The sequence below is a fragment of the Lissotriton helveticus genome, chromosome 1_1 (assembly GCF_964261635.1).
Source record: "Lissotriton helveticus chromosome 1_1, aLisHel1.1, whole genome shotgun sequence".
Taxonomy (NCBI): Eukaryota; Metazoa; Chordata; class Amphibia; order Caudata; family Salamandridae; genus Lissotriton; species Lissotriton helveticus.
The window spans coordinates 532,746,665-532,761,133 of NC_136057.1; the positions used below are offsets into that span (position 1 = coordinate 532,746,665).

At 43.4% G+C, this 14,469-nt stretch overlaps 1 protein-coding gene across 13 annotated transcripts in view; it reads left to right on the forward strand.

The window, feature by feature from the left end:
• Nucleotides 1–14,469, forward strand: part of CALD1 (caldesmon 1) — a 655,703-nt gene that overhangs the window by 447,626 nt on the left and 193,608 nt on the right. The window lies entirely within an intron of this gene.

Genomic DNA, 14,469 nt, shown 5'->3' on the forward strand with positions numbered 1-14,469 from the left:
AAATACAGCTTGCAGCTTAATCATTATGTTTTTTTCCTCCAAGGCAACTCCGGCCTTATTGAAGAAAGTTGCTGTAGGGCAGTGACATTTGTAGACCCCAAAGCTTGTGTCTTTCGAAGGAAGGAAGACAAAAAAGTTAGGAAGAAGGGCATACAAGGAAGGAAAGCTAAAAGAAATGAAGAGCAGGAGGCAAAAATTTAAGAAGAAGGAAAGAAAAGAAACAAGCATTTACAATGCAATGGTCTCGGCATTATTAAAGGTAGAGCTGTTGGCATTGCTCATGACTTTTTTTTATCATAAATAAATGGCATTTACATTGCCAATAGCTTAATCGTTAAATAAATGGCATTGTCATTTACAATGCCAATAGCTTAATCGCTCGCAAATGCGTGACCTATTGCATTTACACCCACACAGAGCCACACACACAAAGCCACCCACACACACATAGAGCCACCCACACAGAGTCATTCACATAGAGCCACCTACACAGAGCCACCCTCACACAGGCAGAGCCACCCACACATAGAGCCACCTACAAAAAAAGCTATCCACACAGAGCCACACACACAGAGCCACACACACACAGAGCCCCCCCCACACACACAGAGCCCCCCCACAGACACAGAGCCCCCCACACACAGAGCCCCCCGCACACAGAGCCCCCCCCACACACACAGAGCCCCCCCCACACACACACACACAGAGCCCCCCCCCCACACACACACACAGACCCCCCACACTACAAATCCCATGACAATCGCTACCACCACTCAGAGCCTGCTGGTATGACCCGCACACAGACAACCACCTCTAATGGGTAGGTAATGATGCCACAAACACCAGGGCACATACAGGTTAACATCTGAACAAGAACTGTGCCTTTGACATGCCTTTCATTTTTGTTATTATGGCAAATGTATGCAAAAGTCGATATCAATTCTAAAACATGCTAACGGTAGTGCACAGGTTTACAAAAATAAAAAATAATCTGGTGTAAAAATACATAAAAAAATTAAATAGAATCAGATAGGAATGCCAGCCATGTACACAAAAGTCGACTACATAAAAGGTAGGATGCGCACATACTAATTCACATACAAGAGCCAATAATGGAATAAAATGCGAAAGACACATTAACAGACCGATAGATGAAGGGGGTTGATCAAAAGTCTCTCTGTGTTTGAATATGTGTATTTAGATTTATGGTTTTTGGAGGAAAGACAAGGCTAGCAAAACAGCTAAAACTACCTCTGGCCAGCTCTAAAAAGAAAGATGCGTAATGAAAGGGGCAAAATGACAGTGCAAGATAAGCCGCTGACAAAAAGGTGATGTTGGACGTGTTTCCATTCACCCGCCATACTCGCCATTACAGTGGACTCTGGGGATAGGGCAGGGTAACCAGGGGAGCAGAGGCCACGTTACCTCCTTTGTGGAAGAAGGCATATAGCCTGCATAGGCCAGCACGAAGCTGCAGAACTTGTTGAAGTCTTCGATGGTCCTTTGTCGCTTCTCTGGAGGCTGCAAGAAAGACAGTCAGTGAAAAGAATTCCCCGTGGGGCACACCAACTCTAACTTTTGCGGGCGCCATCTTTCACCAGAGACCCATGAAAGGACTGCCAGTTCCCCGAGGTGGCCTTCAGGAGTCACGCTGAAATCTCAAGGAAACGTTTACAACTTCCCAGCGACACCCGAGTCTAACGCGCTCATTGGACAATTGAAAGCATGTTTCTACTGCATAAAAATAAATGAATTACACGTATTTTCATGCTACCAAACTGGACATGGTTGCTTTTCGGCCCACTAGGCGAGGATTTAAAAAAGATGAAGTGGGTGGAATTAAAAAAATAACTGGTAGCTAGCTAGCCGCTGGGTTCATGCAATTAGTACACTGTGGATTGAGATAAAGCAGCATTCACCTACCTGTGGCTCCGTCTTCAGGCTCAGTGGAGGGTCTGCAAGGCAGAAACAAGAAAAAACGGCACCAAAAAAAAAATGCCGGCCGCAAACTTCCGAAATTTTCGGAATCGGGGGCGTGTTTTTTGCGTTCTGAGTGACGGATGACGTCACCGGGCGAAAGAACGCAAAAAACACGCCCCCGAATCCGAAAGAGACGGGGCTTGAACTGAGTGATGCCCCTCTCCTCCAATGGCTGGCCTCCGTTTAGGAAGCCAGCCAATGGAGGAGAGAGGCGGGTTCAAGCCCCCATACCTAAAAACATTAAATCTCCCACCGAAGACTGCTTAAGCGCAGCGTTATGATCCTCGACCTAAAAAGGAATATGTGAAAAAAGAGGACAGAAGAGAGAAAAAAAGGAAGAAATACGATGAAAAGATAGAAAGGAGAAAGAATGAAGGAAAGAGGAAGAAATACGATGAAAAGATAGAAAGAAGAAAGAATGAAGGAAAGAGGAAGAAATACGATGAAAGCATAGAAAGGAGAAAGAATGAAGGAAAGAAAAAGAAAGAAGGCAAAAAAAGAAAGAAGGAAAACATTTATAAGAAGGAAAGAATAAAAGAAAGAAGTCAAAAAGAGAAGGAAAGTAGGAAAGGAAAGAAGGCAAAAAAGAGCAAAGAAAAGAAGGCAAAACAAAGAAAAGAAAAAGCAATAAAGGATAAAAGGAAGAAGGAAAAAGCGACAAACACAAGGAAATAAAGAAGGGAAAAGATGGCAAGAAGAAAGAAAGAAAAGGGAATTAATAAAGAAGGCAAGAAAAAGGAATGCAAAAGGAAAGGGGAGAAGAATAGAAAAAGGAATAGAGGCAAAAAAAGACAAATAAGGAAATAAAGAAGGCAAGATGACAAAAAAGGACAAAAGAAAGAAGGAAAGAAAAGGGAAAGAAGGCAAATAAGAAAAATAAGGAAAGAAAAAGGCAAAAGAGAAAAGGATGAAAAGAAAGAATAAACAATAAGGAAAGAAAAAAAGGCAAAAGAGAGAAGGATGAAAAGAAAGAATAAAAAGGATAGAAAAAGGAAACCATGAATGAAAAAATGAAAGCAAAGGAAAGAAGGCAAAAAAGAAAGAAAAAGTGAGAGAAAGAAGGAAAGAAGATAGAATAGAAAGTAATAAAGAAGGGAACGAATAAAGGGAGAAGGAAAGCAAAAAAGCAAAAAGAAGATAAGATAAAAGGGAAAAGCAAAACAGAAAGAAAGAAGGAAATAAAGACTGAATGAAGGAAAGAAAGAAGAAAGAAAAATGAAGAAGGCAAAAATGAAAAAGAAGGATAGGAAAAAAGGAAATGCAAAAAGAAGGTTGGAAAGAAGGACAAAGAAAGAAAAAGGAAAAAAGACAAAAAAGAAAGAAAAAAGAATGAAAGAAGAAAAGGAAACAACAAAGTAAAGAACAAAGAGGAAAAGAAGGAATAAGAGAGGGTTCACAGTATAAAATAGTGATTATTAAACCTAAATTATGCCCCATGTATGTTTTAATAGAACAGTTACAAGTGTGCTGAAAATGAAACACTATGAAGTTTGGTTTTCTTCCTGGGCAATGTTCATCAAAGAACCATGGGTGAATCTGAGTCCAGGAACACAATATGGTAGGCTGTGAAATAGCAGCATGCCACTACTAAAGGAATTTACAACAACATTGGAAAGGGACAGGAACTGATAAAGCTGGAATGTGCCCTGTTCTAACTTCAAATGTGACCTACTATCACGGCAGGCAACACTGCTGCTAATGGAGCTCCTTGTGTGCAGATGTGCACCTCCTGAAAGAGCAAAATGTAGTGATTCAAATTATGCTAACCAGAGGCTTAAGTCGGCTGAACGATTGCCCCATGCTGTATCCTGTAGAGGTGGAAGTAAATGGGAATGACACAACATCAGACTAGTGGGCAAGAAGAGTTTTCCGAAAGGCCCTTAACTTGAATATATTATACATATTATTTTAGTAAAATCAAAAGGTATTGGATAATGTCAGAACTAAAAAGAACCTGGAATGGTGTCATAGACACCTCTTAACATAGAGTACTATATTCGCATAAGAAGGGTTCCTTGGGCCCTACTGCAAGCAAGGGATATGGGCCCCAAAATAATTGGTCTTAATAACAACTAAAATTAAGATACATTGTGCCCTTCACACCCACTGTCTCCTACATTCCTCGATGGAATTGTATCAGTGACCCTCAGACTTCAAGGCAAGACTGCTCTCAAAATGGAAGCTAGATTACAGGTGATGCCCTGGTGAAAGTATAGCAACCAACCAATCCAGAGTGAGAGTGAAGTGTTGTCAGTCCAGAAAGTTTAAGAAGCTTAGCGTGCTACTGACCACTGTGTGCTCATCTCACAGTTTCACTTTGTGATTCCACGCAGAATTTTAATTATGAAATATACTTCAGTGTATGCCAAATCTGATGTCTACTTTGACTGTCTTTGGGGGTGTTTGGGGGTATGTCTACCTTGACTGTCTTTGGGGGTCTTTGAGGGGCGATGGGCTGGTGGCTCAATGATGAGTACCACTATGCCGGGGACTACTATTCAACTTCCTCTATTAAACTGTCTTGATAGAAAACGACCAGCAGAGGTCAGTAAAATACCAGAATTGTTTTCTGCTGAGGAACATTCTGTTTTGTATTTTTCTGGCTACTGCCTCTATTTAACTTTCTTGTTAGAAAACGACCAGCAGAGGTCAGTAAAATACCAGAATCACTTTAGCATTCTCTAGATTCCAGTCCATAAAAATTGTCTTCCACGAGAACACGTAGACAATAATATTTTTTTCAAATCTTATATTTTCAGTGATGAGGTCACCGAAGGCCCCGATTTTATATTAAAAACAGAGCTTTGGACTGTACCATTTGCCTCTGAAAGCCAATATTTTGCTCCATGTGTTCCCATACCTGACGTGTCATGCAGTTTGGTGCTTACTTTCCCTCCATGTTAAGGAACAGTAGATGTTTCGGCGCCCAGGCTAATGTGCTGCATAGCTGAATACATATAAGGTCCCAAAGGCGAGACCGATTGCATTGCAAATGCTTGTTAGCTAACGATTTCTCTGGGTAAATCCAAGGAAAAGGCCTGGTAAAAAGTGATGCATTAGGATTTAGGCAGCTACATGCCGACTATGCCTGTTTTGCCTCTTTCCCATGTGGAATACTTGGAATAGGAAGCATTTAGCTCATCCCGTGTACATTAAACCCCGCTGTATCACTGTTCAGTGCCAGTGGCTAGAAAGCTTCCCTATTCTGGCAGGGCCGGCCCTAGGCATGTGCAAAGTGTGCACCTGCACAGGGCCGCCAAACCCCAGGGGCCGCCACGACGAGGATCGGATCGGAAGGATCTGATACATCGTGGCACTGGCGGCCCCCTGGTGGCAGGATTTGGCGGCCTCTGGCTCCGAGGGGCCCCCAACGCGGCCGTGGAGCAGCTAGAAAGGCCGAAAGTGTAAAGGGGGTTCATTTTTGCGCAAAACCTAGGGACACACACAGGCACTATGAGGAGAGACAAAGTGCCATGAAGTTTGGAACTGGGGAGGGGAGGCACGGCATGGGGAGGAGCTGCGTGTTACAACTTGGCCATAGCGCCGAAAGGGGGGAGTGGGGACGTAAGGTCACGTCCTGCTGCCAGGGTTTTGAGGGAACCAACTGGGAGGTAGAGGCTGGCTGCAGAGCTCACCGGTTTGCAGGCAGCAGCGCCACCGGAATCATGGTGCTCGGCTGGCTGGCAGCACTACAGATCGGATTGCACCTTCTACCGGGCCGCATGTTGCAGTGAGGGTAAAATATCTATGGCTGCCCCCTGCCAGCCAGTAAATAATTATTTCCGACCTGGAGGGCAGGTCGAGGGAGAGTGCTGGAGCCTGTGTCTGACTGTGACGAGAGCGGGGCGAGGTACAGGCAGAGTGAGGCTGCTTCTCATCGCAGCTGTACAGGTCTCCGCAGTAATAATGGGCCCTATTTTCTGTCATGTATACAGATGAGCATTAAAAAAATTGAGTAAAGTCGAGACAACAGTGACCCTCAGAGAAGCAAAGAGCAGGACCACTAATGTCAGTCATGCACATTTGCAGCGCAACAATTAAAAGTGCGCAATAAGTCCAGTAAAAAAAAGACCGGAGAAGGTGCCTTGCTCTGTGGAGGGAAGGTAGGCCCAAGAGAAGCGGCTAGTACAGAGTGTTGCTGGGATTTTTGGAGCAGCAACTTAGACTGCACAAGGTAAGGCTGAGTGAGAGCAGATGCGTAGCTGTTTGCCAAAAATGTTTTCATTTTTCTTGACGGATATGCCCTCTATCGAGAACACATGACTCAAAATTAATGTTTTCATATCAAAACAAACAGCGCAGCCTGGTGCGAGAGGGGGAGAGCGAGGGATAATGACAGAGAGGAGAGAGCTAGAGATTGAGCGCGTGAGAGAGGAGAGGGATACAAAGACACAGAGAGGGGAGAGGGATAAAAGGCTAGAGAGGATAGAGAGGAGAGGGATAAAAGGATAGAGAGGAGAGGGATACAGAGAGAGCGTGCGAGAGGGGAGAGAGGGATAAAAAGAGACAGAGGGATAGGGAGCGAGCGCATGAGAGAGAGGAGAAGAATAAAAAGAGACAGAGAGGAGAGGGATAAAAAGAGACAGGAGAGGGATAAAAGGATAGAGAGAGAGAGCGTGCAAGAGGGGGGAGGGGTAAAGACCGAGAGGAGAGGGCTAGAGAGCAAGCGTGTGAGAGAGGAGAGGGATAAAAAGAGACAGAGAGGGGAGAGGGATAAAAGGATAGAGAGGAGAGAGAGAGAGCATGCGAGAGGGGGAGAGGGATACAAAGAGACAGAGAGGAGAGGGATAAAAGGTTAGAGAGGAGAGGGATAGAGAGAGAGTGCGTGCGAGAGGGGGAGAGGGATAATAACAGAGGAGAGGGATAGAGAGCGAGCGCGTGAGAGAGAGGAGAGGGATAAAAAGAGACAGAGGGGAGAGGGATAAAAAGAGACAGGAGAGGGATAAAAGGATAGAGAGGAGAGGGATAGAGAGAGCGAAAGCGTCGTGGTCACACACCGAGGAAAGCTTGCATTGGGAGATATAGTTGCCGTAGTAGGTAATTCAAAAGACTGACGTGTTTCGATTGGAACGCTCTTTGTGGTGTTATTTCTGATATTTACATGTGTTGATCGTCTTCATTGCTTAATTTTGCCCGCAAGAAAGTGTCCCTCATAGTCATTGAAATGTCACTCATAATTACACTGAAATTATGAAAATGTCACGTATGGCAATCTGAAACCTTGGCTGCTATGAGGACGAGATGGGTGAGTCTTCCCCCGCCCCATCTCCACTCACAGGGTTACCAGCAGCATGTGTGCTGACCTCATTGTACCCCCTGTAGTTGTAGATATGATTATTCTTTTAATGAACATGCCTATTTGTTTAACAATAACCCCCTCCCATTGCAGGATCAGGCCTCCTGCATTTTTGTGGGGGTCCGGTGCCCCTGTCATGGCCCTTGCACTGCAGCTGTCTGTGCGCCCAGTCCCTCATGTCGTGTGTCACAATGCCCTCCTCCTAAATTGTATCGTTCTGAGACGAATTCGGAAGGGTAGGAGCAGCCGCAGGTACTGGTCATCTAACGACTTTTCTGGGCGTATTATTAAAACACCTTCCTGAGCTCCGCCCCGTCAGGACCCCCTCTTCCGGGGCCACCACCTACGCTCCCTGCACAGGGCCACCATGAGCCTAGAGCCGGCCCTGATTCTGGCCTACTTCGAATCATGCCCACGTCTCTGCTCAAAGTGGATGTCACTTCTTCTCCATCAGTGTATTACGAAAACCAGACTCTCGGTAACATGATTTCACAATACATGTTGCAAAAAGGCGCTTTCTGGCACATCTTCAGGTCTGCGCATAATGACCATGTGAAGAAAATAAGAATAGCTGATGTTTTAGTTTTTCTACCACATTGGAAAGGAATGGCGTCTTCCTGTTTTAGCATTGTGTAAAGCATTGGGGGACACAGCAGATACGCCTGTGGTAGGCCTTGGCTTGAAACAGAGGTATGCTTGCCTGATCAGTCACTTCAGGAAGTTCTTTCTTGAGGAAGGGTTCGAGTTTGCAGTGAAGGTAAAGATCACAGTACGTATAGCATTGTAGACCCTGCCTTTTGGGTTAGGCACTTGCAAAAAGGGTATATGGTTGATTGGAATGGAAAGATATTTCCTTGCACCTGATTGAAGACTTGACTAGAGTTTATGGACATAAATTGACCTTGGTATTGGACGTAATCTTTTAGTTGATAAACGCCTAGGGCCAGATGTAGGTAATTCATATTTACCGACTCTTAAATACCGAATTACCGATTCGGTATTTAAGAGTCGGTAAATATGAAGGGGGGAATGTAGGTATTACAGAATCTGTAATTACCGAATCTTTAAGATTCTGTATTTACCGATTCTGTAAATACCGAATCAGTATTGCCCATTGATTCCTATGGGCCTTGAAGCCCATAGGAATCAATGGGCAATACCGAATCTGTAATTACTGAATCGGTAAATACCAAATTTGGCAAGGGTGCAGGGGGTGTCACTTTGACACCCTCTGGCACCCCAAAAATAGGCATGTGCGCCATGTGGCACACAGACATGCCCTAAGGGCATGTCTGTCTGTCACATGGCTAGGTGTGCATGCACATTTGTACATGCACACCTGAATTCGGTATTTTAACACCCAATTGGATTGTGTGTTAAAATACCGAATTTGTAGGGCCTTTGGGACTCAGAAGAGTCCCACCTACATCTGGTAATTACCGAATCGGTAAAAATACAGATTCGGTATTTTACAGAATCGGTAAATTTACTGAATCGGTAAATTTACCGATTCTGTAAAAATATGCCCCTACATACCAATTCGTACATACTGGTCGGTAACGGCCGAAAATACCGATTCTCGGCCGTTACCGATCGACCTACATCTGGCCCTTAGTTCTTTACCATAAAACACTAAGTGCAGATGCTCTTTTAATTGATAAGGACACCATTAAGAGGAAGACAACCTTGGCTGTTCTACACACAATACCAGCAGCCCACATCTTGTTGATGAACTCTACCATGCATGCCATTGGCATAGATGCTCCGCAGTGCCATATACCGATGACCCTCACAGGATACGTCTGTGAAAGAAATACCTGGCTGTAGGAAACAATAGAGGGTGACAGCCTGCAGCCGATTCAGAGAAGGTTACTACTTTATTGAGGCATTCCTAGCAGTTAACGATGTTGGGTATGTTGTCACTGGCTTGATGTTGTTTTCGACGACGTTGGTTGAGCTTGTGTTACGGCTAGCACCCTAACCAACTTCTGTTTTAGACATTTAATAACCATACCATCTGACATGATTGCATGGAAACCTATTTGTACTCTGTGAAAAGCAGACACGCCTGGCGCATCACAAGCCTATCTAGAACCAAGAACCAATTTCCTAATCACCATTGCAGGTCTAGAACAATGTCTAACATTGCGGCTTTGCCAGCCATAGCCCTTTGAACTCCTTTCAAAACACCCTAAGTTAGCCGGCACCGCTTGTAGCACTTTACAAAAAATAAATAAATAAGTTGCTTATACTATAGAACTGTTGACAGGTATGGTCAATGGACGGCAGCCATATTGGGCTGTGACAGAAAGCGGTCATAGTAATGTTCTGCTTTTCTTATTCTAGGGATCCAGTCATCTTTTAAACAGGTATTTCTACCTACACAGACAGGCAATTTTTGATTTCTGTATTAGCTTATGCTGTCACGGTGACTGGTCACCGCAAACTATTCGGATTTTTTTTTTAAAGCACCACATGGCAGCGAGCTAACAAAGCGAGAGAGCCCGACCCTCCCGAATTAGACTTGCCCATTCTCTAGCAAAAGAAGCTTTAAACAATACGTGGAGCCAAACTGCATATTTTATAGCACAGTTCTTCAAAATTATGGATTAAAAAAATACGTTTTAAAGGCAGATATAAAGGGAACTAATAAAATGTTTTCCTGTTTCCTATCCTGCTACAGTTGATAAGTGGGTCTCGTGCAGCCGCGGACTGTACGTGTGAAGCAAACCTCAGGACAGTTCTCTGTGACCCGGCCTCTCTGGTCCCATGCGCAGCAGCCGCAAGCTAAGCTGACTCCTGTGAACACAAACAAGCGTCGCCATCTTGCATAATACAGCAGCAGCACGACAAATAACAAGCATAATAAAAGGAAGCTATCGGCAGGTGCAGGGAGGGCTTAGGTACACATTGCACTTCTAATTAGTAAGTTGCTGCTTCATAACCCCCCCCCCCACCCCCCCCCCCCCCCACCCCCACACACACACCCCCCACGAGGCGCGGAAAATGGTAGGGGATAGACTGGGTCAGAAAGGAACTACCCTCGCATCTCCAGGGGGTTGTCTGTTACCCGGCAGGCCAGTCCAGCCATGTTATGACGTCAAACCCGTTAACCCATCTCTGTAAGTTTGCGCATTCATGAGGAAGACAGTGTTCAACTCGGCTTTCATTTGAATATTTAATGCGCAGTATCACTTGTCAGCGCCTGCCACGGCCTGTTATTGAGAGGCGTCTAACAATTGACTCACTGAGTGAAGGAAGAACGCACAGAGAAAAAAACACCTGCTATGACGTTATGAAAAATATATTTTTAGGAATCGCTGTACAATATCGTACTGACTTTATCAGGTTCTGTTCAAAGCTTAAATTAAATGTTAAATCTGGAATGCATGTTCTAACTCATTGGAGGATCATTCCAAAATACAACTGTTAATGAGCTTCATAATTACTCGCCTTTCTATTTAATGCAGCTGTTCTTTCTGGATATACGATAATTAAAAAACATAATTATTTAGTGATAACATAAAATACAGTCTGTGTTGCCATATTTTGCAATTCTTGAAATAGGTGTAGGAATTGTGCAATGATGAATGAAGCAGCTTCTTTGTCATTAATAAAGCAATTTAGGAAATGTTCCTTATTTTGTTGGAAAATAATTGACAGGATGAGTACTCAAAATATTTGTAAGTTAACCAATTTTTAGGCAATTTTAGACAAATTTACTCTTTCAAATGCATGTAGTAGTTTCATGCATTGGTAAACGACAGTTTTTTTTTATTTGAAACCTTTGGATGTTTTTTTATATATTTCTTTCATTGTAGCATAAAGTTAACTCCACATACTCATGGAGACATGTAAAGCTACTGGGGGGAGGGGATCTGATCATATATATTATGCCATATTCCCTTCATGGGAAGAAAGAGCTTCAGAAGCCATTGCTGCACACATCCATCACAGTAATTATATGGCCTGAAGGGTTCGGTTTATCCTGTCATCATTGAACATTCTTTATACTTTTCTTGTGTGATGTGACCAAATGCAAGATTTTTATTCATTTTTGCTTATTATATGTTATGCTACCTCTTCCAGTAATAAATGGTATGTTAATAATAGAAATTCCTTCGGTGCTGTATTGCCATTAGTATAGCCTTGTGGCGCTGCCAGCTTCGGGTACCTTCAAGCATTGGTTTCTAGGATTCTGTCACAGACCTGGCCTGTTTCATACGAACTACTGTCTGATTAGTGTTCAATGTGTGTATGTATATAGTATTTCTATGATAAGAACTTTGCCAAAAGTCAGCAGAGCACTGTACATGGTCAACAACAAGCATAAAGACTTGGTTGGTTGCGGGTGTTTAATGCATTGGGATGTAGTGTTCCCTGTAAAGGTGAGTCTTCAACTCCCTCATAAATTGGAGCAGTGTTGGGGCGGTCTTAATGGATGCAGGAATGTTGTAGCAGATTCTGGATGCAGAGATGGAAAAGTCCTGCTGTCTTGTTTTATAATTTTTACACTTGTTTGTCTGCAGTCTGATGGTATTCTAGCTGCAGGTACCCCAACATCCACCAAAGATGGGGAGCTTGTTTGCAAGATAAGCAGGGGTTCTGGTCATGATCATTTGTAAATAATGCTGCTGATTTTGAAGATGGTGCTGGCTGGCAAGGGGTACCAATGGAGGTCCATCAGGATGAGGGAGTGATGTGATTTTATTTCTTCAGACCCTGAAGGGGATGTGCTACATCGTGTAGGATGCTCCTAAGGGATACCAATGCGGCGTCTAGAACATGAAGTATGGCAATACCACCATCCAGATGCAAGAGTAGAGGGTTTGAACAGAAGTTCTGAAGTTACCTTCTGAAAGAAATGGCCTAACTTTCTTTAGAACAGACCTGGTAGCAAAAAACCTAGGCTTTGTTTGGTAAGGCATTCCTTGAATGTGAGATTGGTGCTCAATAACTTTACCCACTGCTTTGCACTTTCTATATTATTATCCGAAATGTTGCATCACATACTGATTCTCTCACTGTGTAACCATAGCAACTTGATCATTTTCCAGCATGATTATGGATCGCGTCTGAATCATCTTTCAATCAATAAAAAAGTGTATGTTTGATCCACAAGTGGAAGTGGAAATGAGGATCTTCAATCTGCTGGATTGTATTCACAGATAATGTTGGAAGGAAATAGACTGATAGCTTATATTTTAAGAAAACAAATGAAGGAGTAAAAACATATGCTACATTGAAAGACCTTAGAATGGCCTTATGCTTTTATGCAGTCACTGGAATTTTGTGCACAGACATTGGGGTATGAGGCCTTAGTGCCATGTCCTTGGTGCTGACGGACAATCTGCCGCATGCACTGACTGCACTGCACAATTAACACGTCAGATACAGGTGGGGAACTGCCATGGCAGGTTTGCAAGAGGTATCAGGGGTACGGAAGAATAAAAAACGAAATCAAATTAGGATACATATTAGGAATTTAACGGGTAGGATATCAAGCATAAACCTGTGACACGGATATTTATATAACCATTGAGTTGGGTATATATAAACTCCTGTTATTCAGTGCCAAGGGTGCCCGTAGGTGTGAACTTGTGGTGTTCAAATACATATAATATTATGTTAAAATTGGAATAGCAGATACTAAGATACCACAAATGAAGGCAAGTTAAAAGAAAATGTAACACAAATGTGGGGAGGAGAATGTATAATAAGATTTTGGGATTTAGGCAGCAGCATACTGAGGTAGCCTCATCTGGAAAGGTACAGTCATTGTACCATGATATTAATGTGAATGTATGGTCAATGTAGAGGTATACCAAGTTACAATCAATGTGATGCAACAAGTATGCAGTGAAGCACAGTTCTGAGTAATTTGTTTGAGAGGGACAGTAAGCATTATGGTGCAATGTAGCTTCCTGTTTGGACAGGCAGTACTATCAACATAGTACTGTGAGGGGTAAAGGAGAAGCAATTTGGGACAGTCTTTGGGAAAGTACTTCCTGAACTGCTAGGAAGGAGTGTTTTGGTGGGTTTCTGTCTTTTCAGCAGTATTATACTTGACCACTTTCATTACAGTGTGATTCATACATATAGACAATAAATATTGGTTGCAGAAAATAACCGGCAGAACATTTTTGGTGGACCCTACAACAACACTCTATATAGTCTTGATGTTTGGCTTTGATACTATAATATTCAATTATCAAGGAGAGAGAGAGAGGACTGGATAGCCAATCCGTATCCCTAGGGTAATTATATGTAATCAAGAGAGGACTGGCCTATTAACATGTGGTTCAGGAATGTATGGAGAAGGGAAGGGAACTGTTGCCTTTCCTTATAAAGCCCTCACCCACCAACCTAGTTGGCGGCATGCTTCATCATCGGGCCCACCCGGTGACACCGAATGTGTCCCGGGTGTGCTTCAACGCCTGATTTACAGCGGAGCAGGTATTTTACTGAGTGTACCAGTGATAGTGGAGTGAAAAAGTGAAAGTTTTAAAAGCTATCCAGTGGTTCCAGTGCCCACGGGGGTTGCCTTTAATATCCTGTTTAAAAAACTGTTGGTTTCACATGGGTCCTGACCATCAAAGTTGGTCTGAACCTCTGCCGGAAATCTGTATAGGGGCATTTGCTGAAAATCGCAAGCTAATGCTTGGAGAGGGAATCCCCCTCCCACACGTATGGCACCTTAGCGAGTGCAACACATTTTAGATCACACACTCACTGTAAGTGTAGATCTCACTTTCACATAGTTTAAGGTCCTGAGGAAAACTATTATTATTGAAAGGCCTGGCTGAAACATGTAGACCACCCACCGGATGCAGGAGTTCCTAATTATCACTCCACCTACATCCATTGCCTTGCTTTTACTGCTACCAGAGGCCCAGATATTAAAGGTAACCTCCGTGGGCACTGGGACCACTGGATAGATTTTAAAACTTTCACTTTTTCACTCCACTGTCACTGCACACTCAGTAAAATATCTGCTCCGCTGTAATACAGGTGTTGAAGCACACCCGGGATACATTCGGTGTCACTGGGTGGGCCCGATGATGAAGCATGCCACCAACTAGGTTGGTGGGTGAGGGCTTTAGAAGAAATCGCTACAGTTCCCTTCACTTCTCCATACAGTCCTGAGTCCTGTACCACATGTTAATAAGCCAGTCCTCTCTTGATCACAGATT